The sequence below is a fragment of the Microcaecilia unicolor genome, chromosome 1 (assembly GCF_901765095.1).
Source record: "Microcaecilia unicolor chromosome 1, aMicUni1.1, whole genome shotgun sequence".
In the NCBI taxonomy this organism is placed as follows: domain Eukaryota; kingdom Metazoa; phylum Chordata; class Amphibia; order Gymnophiona; family Siphonopidae; genus Microcaecilia; species Microcaecilia unicolor.
The window spans coordinates 719,168,579-719,182,376 of NC_044031.1; the positions used below are offsets into that span (position 1 = coordinate 719,168,579).

Here is a 13,798-nt window from a genome sequence, read left to right on the forward strand (position 1 = left end):
TATTGCTCAGTAACATACAAAGCTGGTCATACTCTTGACCTAGTCTTTACGTTACATGACTCAATAGTGTCACCTTTTCCCTTTTCAGCCACTAATCTTTCTTGGACAGACCACTCCTTAATCCAATTTAAACCTTCAGCTACCCTTGAGGCCTAGAGGCCCTTTCCCATTCATGGTAGATGGACTAGGCCCTTTCTAAGGTTAATTCTAACACTCTCTGTCCTTCTCTCTTCTCAGTCCCGCCTGACTGTTTTTCCAAATCTCTAGATGAGCAAACCAATGCCTGGCATTTGATCTTAAGACAGGGTCTTGATACGGTTGCCTCTAAGTTTTTCTGTTCTCATCGCACCTCTAAACATCATGCTTGGTATACCACTGGTCTTCGGTTACTTAAGCAACAATATCGCAGGGCCGAGCGACTCTGGAAAAAATCAGGTTCCTTAATAGATCAGCAAAAATGCCATCAACTACATCGTAATTACAATCACCAACTAAAGGCAGAAAAAAAAGGCTTTCATCTCAAAAGCACTTTCAAAATCATTTAATTTCTCTAAGGATCTTTACTCAATGTTTAAGCAATTGAATAGTTCACCTATAGTTCAATCTAGTATCTCTTTTCCATCAGCAGATGCTCTTGCATGTTTCTTTTTAGAAAAAATTAATACCCTAAGGAAATAATTCAGACCATTGCCTGTTTTGGTTACACCCCCTCCACTGACAGTCTCTACCTTAAGTCCAAATCTTGTCGGTTCTTCAACCTGGTCCACATTTCAAGTACAATCCCTTTTGTCCTTACAGAAAACCATGGCTACTATGAAAATCACATAAAGTTATGGAGACCCTATCCACTATTCTTGGTTAAAGCTCGCGAATCTAGAACTTTTACCAACTCTTCTGTCCATCAATAATCTGAATCTTTCTTCTGGTAAGTTTCTGGAATCTTGGAACTTGCAATAGTCTGCCCGATTCTTAAAAAAAAACAACTTTGGACCCTTTAATTTGTAGTCATTACCATCCAGTTTCAAATTTATGTTACATGTTGAAAATTCTGGAAAAAATAGTTTTCAATCTGGCTTTAGGAAACATTTCAGTACCGAAACTATCATAACTGCCCTTCTAAGTGACTACATTCACATTTTGAACACCATAAAATTATTCTTGCCATTTCTCTAGATTTATCAGCAGCTTTTGACCTTGTTGACCACTCTCTCCTTCTCTCACATGTGGCTACGTTACGTCTCTCTAGCTCTGTACTATCATGGTTTTCTTCGTTCCTGTCTCACCGATCTTTTCAGGTCCAAGTATCTGATACCTTAACACAAACACAGGAATTGCGCTATGGATTCCCCCAAAGGTTAATTCTCTCTCCCCTACTTTTCAATCTCTTTCTCAGTCCTCTTGCTACCTTGATTCAGTCTTTAGATATTTCAGTGTATATATATATATATATATAGAGAGAGAGAGAGAGAGAGAGAGAGATAGATAGATAGATAGATAGATAGATAGATAGATAGATAGATAGATAGATAGATAGATAGATAGATATACTGATGACATTCTACTGCTATTTCCCTTCACTCGCACCTTTGCAATCTTGTCTTGATTCAGTTGCATCATGGTTAAAATATCATCACTTAGTACTTAATACGGATAAAACAGTTGCCTGTTGATTCTCAGGTGCATCTACACCCCTATTCAATTGTTTGGTACTTCTATTTCCCCAGTGTCTTCTTTCTGTTACTTAGGTATCATCTTTGACTCTTCCTTACTGTTCATACCAGAAACTTCTAAACTTCTAAGGTTCATTATCGTTCATATCACTAACTTTCTAAATATGTACATAACTGTATTATACATTCTATTGGTACAAATGATATCATGCAGGCAGCAACCAATTTACAAGTAATATTAAAACATATAATATTCTTTACTGTAAATTCCAAATGGCCAATTGATTTTCCCCACACTCTTATATCTGTAGCCAAACTATGTTTGCTATTCATCCCAATCTGCTAATTCTTTACACAATAAATGTATTGACATTAAATCTGACATACGATTTACTGTCAGACTACTTCTCACCCTATGTACCAATCTACCCACTACTTGGAAACTGGAACAAGTTGAACTGTTACACATTCCTACATGGACACTACATGCCAGCAGAGTCCTTCACCTCAGTCTCACATGCAAAACATGGACAGGCCCTCAACTGATACAAAATAGGGGGCCACAAAAAACATGCAGACAAAAACTGGAGATACCCCCCCCCCCCAAGAAAGGCAGATTCTATATGCAGTGAAAATACAGGTAAAAGTAACAGAAATGCATTTTCTTCCATACTCTACTAAATACAAAATTAGAAAAGATATATATTTCTAAAAAAGCAAACATCCACGAGCAATATATTTCCAAAAAAAGCAAACAACCATGAGCAGCATATCCCCCTTTCCTTTCCCTCACCTCCATGAGCAGGATGTCCCCCTCTCCTCTACATCCCCTTCTATATGCTGTATTTCTCCCTTTTCCCTTCCCTCCATATACGACATGTCACCCTCTCTTCTCCCTTAAGGTCTCTCCCTCTTATCCATGTGCAGCTTGTCCCCTTCTCTCCCTCTCATCCATGCAGCTTGACCCCTTTTCACTCTCTCATCCATGCAGATTGTTCCCTTCTCACCCACTCATCCACATGGAGAGGACGAGCTATGTGGATGAGTGGGTGAGAAGGGAACAATCTGCATGGATGAGAGGGTGAAAAGGGGTCAAGCTGCATTTCGCACAGCATGATTCTCAAAAACCCCTCCTCCTACTGCCTCCTGCTCCCCACTCCCCATTCCTACCTTACACAGCCATGGTGGTCCAGTGGTCAGCTGGGACAGAAGCAATCCTCCTATGCTCCTGCCAATACAGTCTCTACTTTTCTCCATACTGAAAATGACTGCCATGAGTTCCTTCAGCAATCGTGTGAGACTGCTGCAAGTTCCTGTAGCAATCTCACGAGACTGCCATTGAAACTTATGGCAGTCACTTTCAGTATGGAGGAGAATGAAGATTGCATTGGCAGGAGTGTAGGAGGATTGCTCTTGCCCCAGCTGATTAGCGCAACACCCGACTCGCAAAATTTGACAAAAAACGACAACCGGCTCGCACAAGCCGGTGCAAGCTGGCTCCAGCACACCACTGGTTAGTTTTCTAAATTTTCAGAAACTACAGGCAATATTTTGACACAAATCAGTTCCATACCCTTGTCTCATCTTTTTTCACTTCTCGCTTGGACTATTGCAATATCATTTACGCTGGTCTGCCCCAGTCATCACTCAAAAAACTACAAACAGGCTTATTTTCGAAAGAGAAGGGTGCCCATCTTCCGACACAAATTGGAAGATGGGTGTCGTTCTCTCAGGGTTGCCCAAATTGGCATAATTGAAAGCCGATTTTGGGCATCCTCAACTGCTTCCCGTTGTGGGGATGACCAAAGTTCACAAGGGTGTGTCGGCACCGTAACGAAGGCAGGACTGGGGTGTGATTAAGAGATGGGCGTCCTCGGCTCATAATGGAAAAAAGAAGGGCATCCCTGACGAGCACTTGGATGACTTTACTTGGTCCATTTTTTCTTGTGACCAAGCCTTGAAAAGGTGCCCGAACTGACCAGATGACCACAGGAGGGAATCAGGGATGATCTCCCCTTACTCCCCCAGTGGTCACCAACCCCCTCCCACCCTAAAAAAAAATTTAAAATTTTTTTTGCCAGCCTCAAATGTCATACCCAGCTCCATGACAGCAGTATGCAGGTCCCTGGAGCAGTTTTAGTGGGTGCAGTGCACTTCAGCCAGGCAGACCCAGGCCCATCACTCCCCTACCTGTTAAACTTGTGGTGGTAAATGTGAGCCCTCCAAAACCCACCCGAAACCCAATGTACCCACATGTAGGTGCCCCCCTTCACCACTTAGGGCTATGGTAGTGGTGTACAGTTGTGGGAGTGGGTTTTCGGGGGGGGGGGGTTGAGGGGCTCAGCACACAAGGTAAGGGAGCTATGCACCTGGGAGCAATTTGTGAAGTCCACTGCAGTGCCCCCTAGGGGGCCCGGGTTGGTGTCCTGGCATGTGAGGGGAACCAGTGCACTACGAATTCTGGCTCCTCCCACGACCAAAGGGCTTGGATTTGGTCATTTTTGAGATGGGCGTCCTCGGTTTCCATTATGGCCAAAAAACGGGGACGACCATCTCAACATTTAGGTCGACCATCTCTAAGGTCGACCTAAATGTTGAGAATTGGGAGTCCCCAACCGTATTATTGAAACGAAAGATGGACGCCCATCTTGTTTCGATAATATGGGTTTCCCCGTCCCTTCGCAGGGCTGTCCTGCGAGGACACCCTCATGAAAACTTGGGCACCCCGTTCGATTATGCCCTTCAATGTCTCCAAAATACTACTATTTACTTAATATGTCACACACATAACTATGATCACACTTCCCCCCTACTAAAACAATTTCATTGATTACCGGTCCATCAACGTATTATCTATAAGGTCGCTATTTTGACTTTTAAGGCTTTCCGTGTAGGTCTTCCTGATTATCTTCTTTGACAATGCCTTATTCTCCTGTTAGAGTTCTTCGTTCTATTAATGATCATTGTTTGGTTCTTCCTAATCCCAAATTGGCATACCTTGAATCAACTAAACTGTGCTTTTTTCTTTCTTTCTCCGTTTGTTTTGAGCAATCTTCCTTTCTCACTTCACAGTAACACATCATTTAAACAGTTTAAAGCTGAGCTTAAGACCTAGCTATTCATTCAAGCATTTGGAGTCCTAGATACATAAGGTTTGCTGACTACCCTTTCCCTCCTGCCCTTGTCCATTGACACCTTAATATTGTTTTTCCCTTCCCTAATCCTTTTTCACACTGTTCAGTGTTAATTTTATTGTATGTATTGGGATTTATTAACCACCTTTATGAAGAGATTCACCCAAGGCGGTGTACAGCAAGTACAGTTTAACATAAAACTTACAATTTTGTTAACAGCATAACAATAGTAAAATAACCAAGAATAAGCATAAATATAATAAATGAGGTAAACTTGAAAAAAGTAGACTGAAACCTAATAAAAGAACTACCATGAAACAGTATCAAAAATATACACATTTAAAAGCAGTGGAATTCAAATACCAGAGATGTAATACAATGTTAGCATAATACGAATGATACACCTAATAAGCATGCATTAGAACATTAATAGATATTTATACAATACAGCTTACCATACAGCCAAGGGACCAAGAGCAGATATATGATGGGAACAAGATGCATAGTACAAAGTCAATTGGGATAATTTGATGTTTATTTAAAATCAAGGCAAGTTTGTTGTATAGTTAAGTAGAGGAGTGTGGTAGCCGTGTTAGTCCACTCTTAAGGTTATCAATAGAAATCAAACAAAATAAAACATGGAAAAGAAAATAAGATGATACCTTTTTTATTGGACATAACTTAATACATTTCTTGATTAGCTTTCGAAGGTTGCCCTTCTTCGTCAGATCGGAAATAAGCAAATGTGCTAGCTGACAGTGTATATAAGTGAAAACATTCAAGCATTACTATGACAGTCTGACAGGGTGGGAGGATGGGGGTGGGTAGGAGGTATGCATGGGGACATCAAAGCATATCATTGATATTCTAACAGGATGGGTGTGGATAGGTGAGGGGTGGAGAGAAATACAGCTTTATGGTTTATAATGGGCTAGGAACCCCAGATCCTTGTTAAGTCCTTTCTGTTGGGTGTTAAAATATTCAATCATTCTGACTTCAAGGGTCTTACGTTCTTGTATGGTTTTAAAGTTACCTTTCAGGATTCTCACTGTGAAGTCACTGGTACAGTGTCCTGGTCCTGTAAAATGCTGACCAACAGGGGTGGGAACCCTACTGGCACCAGTATTGTTCATGTGATGTCTATGTAAATTGAATCTTGTCTTAAGCATCTGGCCTGTGAAAGATTCCTTTATGTTGAATATCTTTCCTTTGTGGATGATTGTGGGGTCCTGTGAAATATTTTGGCATAGTTTGCAACTGGATAAATTACAGGGAAGTGTGCCCTTCTGTTCCTTTTCAGTCTGTGATGGAAGTTTACTTCTGATTAGCTTGTGTTTTAAGTTGGGTGGCTGTCGGAAGGCCAGTACTGGTGGGGATGGGAATATCTCTTTCAGTAATTCATCCTCTTTCAACATAAAGGAATCTTTCACTTGCTCATCTTCCAATGTGGTATATATCATTCAGTGTAAAAAATGTAAACCATAAAGCTGTATTTCTCTTCACCCCTCACCTATCCACACCCATCTTGTTAGAATATCAATGATATGCTTTGATGTTCCCATGCATACCTCCTACCCACCCCTATCCTCCCACCCTGTCAGACTGTCATAGTAATGCTTGAATGTTTTCACTTATATACACTGTCAGCTAGCACATTTGCTTATTTCCGATCTGACGAAGAAGGGCAACCTTGGAAAGCTAATCAAGAAATGTATTAAGTTATGTCCAATAAAAAAGGTATCATCTTATTTTCTTTTCCATGTTGGGTGGGTATGACATTTGAGGGTGAAAATAAAAAGTTGTGAAACATCATTTTTTGTGGTGGGAGGGGGTTAGTGACCACTGGGGGAGTCAGGGGAGGTCATCCCCGATTCCCTCCGGTGGTAATCTGGTCATTTAGGGCACTTTTTGGGGCCTTATTTGTGAAAAAAACAGGGTCCAGGAAAAGTGCCCTAAATTCTAGCTACAAACGCATACTTTTTTTCCATTATCGGCGAAAGGCGCCCATCTCTGTTCAGGTGATAACCATGCCCCAGTCCCGCCTTCACCACGCCTCCGACAACTTTGTACGCTTCTGCGATGGAGTGTAGTTGAAAACGTCCAAGTTCGGCTTTCGATTATACCGCGTTATTCGTTTTTGTGAGATAAACGTCCATCTCCCGATTTAGGTCGGAACTTGGGCGTTTTTCTTGTTCGATTATAAACAGGATGGTGTACTTAGGTGCTCCAACTTACATCTGCTATTGACATGGCATAAGAGGACATACCTAAACATGGGTACGCCAATGCCAACTTACAATAGTATTCTATGATATAATTAGTGCTAAGTGCAAGGTGTTGGGATCCCTAAACAGAGACACCAATATCGAGAATTGTCACCTATATGTAAATAGCATGCACTCTTTAAGGAGCTTGGAAAAGAGACGGCTGAGGGGGGATATGATTGAGGTCTACAAAATCCTGAGTGGTGTGGCGCTGGTGGAGGTGAACTGATTTTTCACTAATTCAAACAGTACAAAGACCAGGGGACACTCAATGAAATTATATGGAAATACTTTTAAAACAAATAGGAGGAAATACTTTTTCACTCTAAGAATAGTTAAGATGTGGAACTCATTGCTGGAGGATGTGCATAAGTACATAAGTATTGCCATACTGGGAAAGACCAAATGTCCATCAAGCCTAGCATCCTGTTTCCAACAGTGACCAATACAGGTCACAAATACCTGGCAAGATCCTCAAAAAGTACAAAACATTCTATACTGCTTAACCCAGAAATAGTGGATTTTCCCAAGTCCATTTAATAATGGTCTATGGACTTTTTCTTTAGGAAGCCGTCCAAACCTTTCTTAAACTCTGCTAAGCTAACCACCTTTACCACATTCTCTTCCAATGAATTCCAGAGTTTAATTACACATTGAGTGAAGAAAAATTTTCTCTGATTCGTTTTAAATTTACTACATTGTAGCTTCACCGCATGCCCCTGGTCCTAGTATTTTTGGAAAACATAAACAGACGCTTCACATCTACCCATTCAATTCCACTCATTATTTTACAGACCTCTATCATATCTCCTCTCAGCCGCCTTTTCTCCAAGCTGAAGAGCCCTAGCCATTTTAGCCTTTCCTCATAGGGAAGTCGTCCCATCCCCTTTATCATTTTCGTCGCCCTTCCCTGTACATTTTCTAATTCCACTATATCTTTTTTGAGATACGGCGACCAGAATTGAACACAGCATTCGAGGTGCGGTCGCACCATGGAGCAATACAAAGGCATTATAACATCCTCATTTTTGTTTTCCATTCCTTTCCTAAAAATACCTAACATTCTATTTGCTTTCTTAGCCGCAGCAGCACACTGAGCAGAAGGTTTCAACAAATCATCAATGACGACACCTAGATCCCTTTCTTGGTCTGTGACTCCTAACGTGGAACCTTGCATGACGTAGCTATAATTCAGGTTCCTCTTTCCCACATGCATCACTTTGCACTTGCTCACACTAAATGTCATCTGCCATTTAGACGCCCAGTCTCCCAGTCTCGTAAGGTCCTCTTGTAATTTTTCACAATCCTCCCGCGATTTAACGGCTTTGAATAACTTTGTGTAATCAGCAAATTGAATTACCTCACTAGTTACCCCCAACTCTAGGTCATTTATAAATATGTTAAAAAGCAGCAGTCCCAGCACAGACCCCTGGGGAACCCCACTAACTACCCTTCTCCATTGAAAATACTGACCATTTAACTCTACTCTCTGTTTTCTATTTTTTAACCAGTTTTTAATCCACAGTAGAACACTACCTACTATCCCATGACTCTCCAATTTCCTCGAGTTTTTCATAAGGTACTTTGTCAAACGCCTTCTGAAAATCCAGATACACAATATCAACTGGCTCATTTTTTTTCCAGTTAGCGTATCTGGGTTTAAAAAATGTTTGGACAAGTTCCTGAAGGAAAAGTCTGTTATTGAGATGAACATGGAGGAAGCCATTGCTTGCCCTGGGATTGGTAGCATGGCTTCCTCCATGTCCATCTCAATAACTGGGTTTCTGCCAGGTACTTGTGACACATCTTCGACCCACATGCAAATTTCTTCGCCCAAATTTTGGTGTCATAAATAGAATCCAGAGGTTAGTGCATGCTCTTAATGGCATGCTTACACATACACACACACACAGACAAAAAAATAAATAAGATGCCCATCTCTCATTGGTTGCCACTCTCTGCTCGAATTCAATATAAGCTCTGTCTTCTTGTTATTAAATCTCGCCTTCCATCATCCCAAGATTATGTATCATACCTCTTCATACCCTATGTGCCCTTTCAACCTCTTTGCTCCTCTACAGCTGGTTCAGTTTGGCTACCCTCGCCTTCCATTGCTCGCCTTGACATTGTTGGAATGTAATTGTATTTTACATGCATTGCCTGTCACCTATTATTTCTCTGTGATTACTCTGTGACCTCTGATGTGAATTACTTAGAGAGGTCACACAGCTATGCAACTTCCTGTGGGGGATAGATGCAGCACATGCAGCACATGGAGCACATGGAGCTCATGATCTCTCCTAACCTGAGAGGATCTATGGTGGTGTGAGCATCCATTACCATCTAAGCACATGGAAGGAGCTGATAATACAAATGTATAGTAATATGTATATATAAGCCTGTCTGATTATAATCTAACTACAAACTGTGAGTAAACAGATGTTTTGTTACTTCAACTTTAAAGTGACTCAGCAGTGAATTATTCAGGGGTGAATGAGAGAGAGATGAAGAAAGAAATTAACATTTCTAAAGCTGAAGCTGTGTGTACTAAAATCTGCTAATTATTTACTACAAATAATCCAACAAAAGGGTTACGGGCCCAGGGCTCAGGAATTGAAAAAGAAGAGAAATATTACCAGGCAGAAAAAAAGGCCACATTTTTCTCTTAAGTTTTAAAGGAAAGATTCAGTCTGTCTCTCTCTCCCCCCACACAGCAGACAGAAGGCTAAGAAAATGGCTGAGGGAAGAAATTCACCATTGTTCTATTCTCTCAAGGTGCCTAGATTAACTGAGTTTAATTATCAGCAGTGGGAATTAAGATTCATATGTTTCCTTCGAGCAAAAAGATTAGATATATGCTTAGATCAAGACAGAACAGCTGAAAATATGGCTGAATGGGACAATGCAAACTATTATCTGAAGTGCATGCTTTTGGAAGCTCTCTCAGAGAAACAAGCCATATTAGTGGAGGGAAAAGATACACCAAAGGACATTTTATATAAACTGAGAACTATGTATGCAACTACATATGCAAAGCAGCAACCAATTTGGTTGGCAGAGTTGAATGAAACCAAATTAAGGGATAAAAGTAAATGTAATGATCACATTATGCATCTTATGTCTTCATTTCAAAAGCTAGAACTTTCTGGAATTCCATGTGTGATGCATTGAAAGAGCATTTCTTTTTACCTCACTATCAAAGAAGTTTGATGTTTTTAGGTCTGTAAATGAGGCCATTGAAGGGCAATCTTTTGAACAGGCAACATCAAAACTAAGGCAGGAATGCATAATAAATGATTCTGAGGAGATGTGTTCTCAAAGCAAGTCAGAGAGAAATGAAACAAATTTCTTGGCAAAGAACAGAGGAAGGCGGAGCTATGGGAAAACTCCACCCAAGGGCAAGCTGATTTGCTACTCATGTGGAAAGGAGGGACATGTATCTAAATGGTGTAAGGAAACACAAAACACTCCCTCTAGCTCACCTAAGCCAATGGAACTAAAGAATTTTCAAACCAGGAAATGTATGAAGGACAAAGATAAACACAAGGGTTTTCTAATGGCAGAAAAATCTTTGACTATGGTAAATAATAATTCAAATGAAAGTACTTGGATTTTGGATTCAGGGAGCACATGCCATTTAACCAATTGTAAGGATTTCTTTCAGGAAATGTGTCCAGAAGAAGGAATTCTTAAAACTGCAAACGCAGGGACTGCTAAGATCCAAGCAAAAGGTATTGGATTCTTAAAATGCAAAGTGTCTAATGAAGTTAAAGAAATTCCTGTAAGTGATGTCTTGTATATTCCCCAAGCAGTTTGCAATATGCTTAGTGTATCTACATTAGATAAGAAGGGATTTGTGATTCATTTTGAAAACAGTAAGTGCACAATCTCTAAAAATGATGAAGTGTATGCTGAAGCTTTTATGCATAATGATGTTTATAAGCTGAACATTTCAGGTGAAGCCTCACATATGGCGCAGTAAGGAAGAATGATGGTAAATGTAGTCTGGAAATCTGGCATCGCCGCCTGGGACATCGTGATTCTAAGGTGATCCAGGATCTTTACAGTAAGCAACTGGCCACCGGCATTCAGATAAGTGCAGATGCTGGTAAAATGGAGAAATGCATAGACTGTGTTACTCAAAAAGGTGTGAGACCCTCATTTCCTGCATACACAGGAAATAGGAGTAATAAAGTGCTGGACTTAATACACAGTGACTTATGTGGACCGTTTAATATCCCATCATTGGGAAATAACAGATTTGTGCTAATATTCTTGGATGATTTCTCTAGATATTGTGTGGCCTATTTGCTGAAAGAGAAAAGTCAAGTCACAGACATGCTGAAGAAATACGTAGCCATGGTGAGCAATAAATTTGAAAGAAAACCAAAGGTTCTTCAGACCGACAATGGTGGTGAGTTCACTTCACAAAGCATGCGCACATTTATAGAACAAGAAGGCATTCAGCATATCACAACAGTAGCTTATACACCAGAGCAAAATTCTGTTGCAGAGAGAAAATTTAGGTCAATTGTGGAAATGACCAGATGTATGCTGTCAGATAGCAATCTCCCTAAAAGACTATGGGGGGAAGCCATTCTCACAGCAGTGTACCTACAAAACAGAATGCCAACTAAAGGCGCTGAGCGCACACCACATGAGACATGGCATGGTAGGAAGCCAAACCTGTCACACATAAGAACATTTGGAAGTACAGCATATGCTCATGTACCAAAGCAAAGAAGGCATAAGCTGGATTCCACAACAGAAAGGGGCATTTTAGTTGGCTATGCTCCAGGACACAAAGGATATAGAATTTTGAATCTGAAAACTGGCATTGTTGGCATAAGACATGTTACATATTTTGATGAAAACAAAAGGGTTGATAAAGGCTGGATTATCCCAGATGAGCCTTATCATCCAGAATATGAAACTAGAACCATAATAGACATGCCAGTGTATATAAATGCCATACCAAGGCAGATGTCTGAAAGCAACTCACCTGTATCTAACGAGGAACAGGCAGAGGAAGCAGACACAGAAAGGATCATTGAAGAAGACAGTACAGTTGGAGAAGGGGAATCAATTGGAGAAGGACTCTCAGATATAGAGGATGCAGAAAGGTCAGACCAACCTGTTGTCAGACGCTCATCCAGGGAAAACAAAGGTGTTCCACCCCCAAGACTGTCTTACTTAACAAAGTCAGCAGAAGCTCAAGAGCCCTTAACATGGGATGAGATTGAGAAAATGCCAGCAGAAGAAGCTGCTGAATGGCGTAAAGCTGCACAAGAAGAAATTGATGCATTGGATAAAAATAATACTTGGATTCTTACAAAATTACCTCCTGGCAAGAAAGCTATAGGATGCAAATGGGTATTCAAGTTAAAAAGGAATGCACAAGGAAAAGTGGAAAGGTATAAAGCCAGATTAGTGGCAAAGGGATATCTTCAAAAATATGGAGAAGATTTTGATGAAGTGTTTGCACCTGTAGTGAAACACACGACAATCAGAACACTTCTGAGCATTGCAGTCTCAAAAGGCATGCAAGTCAAACACGTTGATGTGAAAACAGCGTTTCTTCATGGAGACATAACTGAAGACTTGTACATGGAACAACCAACAGGTTTCATAAATACAAAACAAAGACAGCTAGTGTGTAAATTAAACAAAGGTCTTTATGGATTAAAGCAAAGTGCAAAATGTTGGAATGAAAAATTGCATGAAATATTGACAAATTTAGGATTTAAGCAAGGTGAAGCAGATAAATGCTTGTACACTAGGTGCAGAAATGGACAATATGCATACATTTTAGCTTTTGTTGATGATCTGCTCATTGCAAGCAAAAGTGAGCAAGAGTACAAGGACATTGTAAAGTGTTTAAACCTCAATGTTGAGATAAAAGAACTGGGTAATGTGTCATACTATCTTGGTATAGAAATTGAGAAACAAAATGATGGTTCTTATCTTCTAAGCCAGAAGCAGAAAATAAATGAGCTTATTGAAAGTTTAGGTATGCAAGATGCCCAAGTTGTAAGCACTCCCATGATCACTGATTTTCTGAAGGATGAAACAGTAAGAGAACCTTTACCAGATAACATCCAATATAGATCAGCCATAGGTAAGCTTTTATATCTAGCTACCACCTACAGGGCTGATATAGCAAATGCAGTAGGAATTTTGAGCAGAAGGGTCAGCTCACCTACCAAATCAGATTGGACTGCAGTTAAAAGGATGGTAAGGTATTTAAAGGGTACCATTGATTGTAAATTAAAGATTTCAGCCAATAGTAATCCAAAACTAATATGTTACTGTGATTCAGATTGGGCAGGGGATCATTCTGATTATAAATCCACAAGTGGATATGTGTTTATGTATGGAAATGTACAAATTTCATGGGCCAGTCATAAACAAAGTATTGTGAGTTTGTCTTCTACAGAAGCTGAATACGTGGCTGTATCGGAAGCGTGCAGAGAACTGATGTGGATTGAAAAACTTTTGCTGGATTTCGGAATAGCTGAAAAGAGACCAATCCAGATAATGGAAGATAATCAGAGCTGCATCCGACTGTCACAGAATGACAAGGTTCAGTCACGCACCAAGCACATCGCAACGAAATACCACAACGTGCGAGAGTTGGCGAAAGAAGGGGTCATCAGTCTACACTATTGTCACACCAGTGAGATGACAGCTGACATCATGACCAAACCGTTACCCAGAGAACATTTTGTGA

At 40.4% G+C, this 13,798-nt stretch overlaps 1 protein-coding gene across 1 annotated transcript in view; it reads right to left on the reverse strand.

Annotated features, from left to right (window-relative positions):
- Positions 1-13,798, reverse strand: part of FBN1 (fibrillin 1) — a 415,078-nt gene that overhangs the window by 322,228 nt on the left and 79,052 nt on the right. The window lies entirely within an intron of this gene.